The sequence below is a fragment of the Bidens hawaiensis genome, unplaced genomic scaffold, assembly GCF_021521415.1.
Source record: "Bidens hawaiensis isolate Kalapana, Puna unplaced genomic scaffold, B.hawaiensis_p1.1 tig00063510_1, whole genome shotgun sequence".
NCBI classification, from domain to species: Eukaryota; Viridiplantae; Streptophyta; class Magnoliopsida; order Asterales; family Asteraceae; genus Bidens; species Bidens hawaiensis.
The window spans coordinates 29,228-31,288 of record NW_027501357.1 but is presented as its reverse complement, the minus strand read 5'-3'; the positions used below and the strand labels follow the sequence as shown (position 1 = coordinate 31,288).

Genomic DNA, 2,061 nt, shown 5'->3' with positions numbered 1-2,061 from the left:
AATATACATGGGAACGAAAGGACGAATTCCGGAAGAAATACCCCTATCTATTTCCTCAAAAGGAAGTAGTCGACGCGTAAAATTTCGAGGACGAAATTTTTTTTACGGGGGGAGAATGTAACGATTCCGGCAGAATCAGGTATACCCTAACCGGTATATACTAATTATGTGTTATTTAATAATGAATATATGAATTATGATGTGTTGATACGAGTATGTATGATTCACAGTGCGGATTATACTCGATTATATAGTTAATCATATTGGAAATATGATCAACCGATTAACGGTTGTTGAAACCCGAACGAATCGAGGATTACATTATAGACGAGATATATGATATTTAGTGATTTTTACGAAGTATTAAAGCTTCGGGATAAGTGAATTAAAGCACATAAAAGAATTTTCGATTTAATAGTACGTCGGTACGTTAAACGAAACCTTTAATACCAAACCGAGCAAGAGACGATCGATCAAGCCGAAAAAGATGCGTAATTATTAATAATATGATGTAAATTAATGTAGTGGTGTTTTCTTTATAAGCAATGCTGTTGATATCAGACGTGTCTGTTGCATCCCGTTTACGTTTCCGCTGCGGTTACGGGGTGCTACAGAACTAAAAATTTGGACCATTTCTCGATTTGTGCGTGTCATCCTTGCGCAGGGGCCATCCATGCATATCATCACAATCACCAATCGTCTTTTTCAAACCGGAATGAGGCAATACACAAAAACTTCTCGTGATAACCACAGTTTCGTCTTAGCTTTATATTTGTTAGAACTTGATGCTCCTTGGGTTCTATAAATTGTACATACTTTAGTCTCATTATCAAACAGAAAGAAAAAGTTAATCAACATAAATAAATTTATATACCTTATCACAAAAATTAGATTAGTAAATAGTAATAGTTATATGTGGGGTTTAAGCATATAACACAAATCGAGACACGCACAAATCGTTCCAATTTTGGTCAAACATCTAATAAAAAATGGGATTGTCTGGATACTAAGTTAATCAACATGCTAATCTTTTCTGTATCGTTCCAATTTTGGTCAAACATCTAATAAAAAATGGGATTGTCTGGATACTAAGGGTTCTAGGGATCGCTTAGCAAATATTTATTGTGTTTGTATGATTAAGGCACTAGTACAGCTTTTACTTAAGCAACTGAATTTCATTTGAACCGCATTTGAGGTGAGTTTCACTACCCCTCTTTTTACTTACTCCTTTTGGGGGAGAAAGCATGCATATAAAACTATTTGGATGTTGCAGACTTTGTTAATACCTCATGTGTACATAGTTAACTTAAACTGAAGTCCCCATACACATTGGACTGTGAACAATTGTACATTGGCTGGGTAATGAAAGGTAGTACTACTGGGTTTCACGACCCCCTCGAAGCTCTCGGGAGAGGAAGTCGTTGGGTGTCTTCATTTACTAGAAACGAATATGCACTAGTCGTATTAGACTCTGTGGGTGGCAACAAACTAACAAGTCAGCCTCGGTCACAATGGAACTTACACTATTGTAGCATGATTACTAGCCTAATTAACTAGTGGTATTACAGATGCATACATAGTCCATACTTTATCCATTACAATGTTTACTTACTTATTGGTTTGTTAAACAAACTTCTTTTAAACTCAAACCTATGAACTCACCAACCGTTGTGTTGACCCGTTTAGCATGTCTTTCTCAGGTGTGTTTAAAGTGCACGTGTGAAGTTGAAATGAGTCAAGGATGCATGGATCACATTAAGCATCGAAGTATGATGGGAGTCTTTAATGAAATGTTATGTCTGGGCGTCTTGACACGCACACTGGTTTTTAAGTGTTTTAATTAATTAAGCAAGTGTAAATTTTATTATTAATGTGCTTACCTCTTCTATGATGAGAAATCTTACGTAAATATTTTCCATTAAAAATTGATTGTTCGTTATGACACATGGCTAGATCCTGGTATGCCACGCGCCTCACGGTAAAACTCCGTTAGTCAAAAAGGGTGTGACAATAAACCTAGTCAAACTTGGCGGCAGTTTTTAAGCATCAACAAGAAAAAAT

General features: G+C 36.0%; 1 pseudogene; it reads right to left on the bottom strand.

The window, feature by feature from the left end:
- Positions 1–618: 618 nt before the first annotated feature.
- Positions 619–738, bottom strand: LOC143603976 (U6 spliceosomal RNA; annotated as a pseudogene).
- Positions 739–2,061: the final 1,323 nt, after the last annotated feature.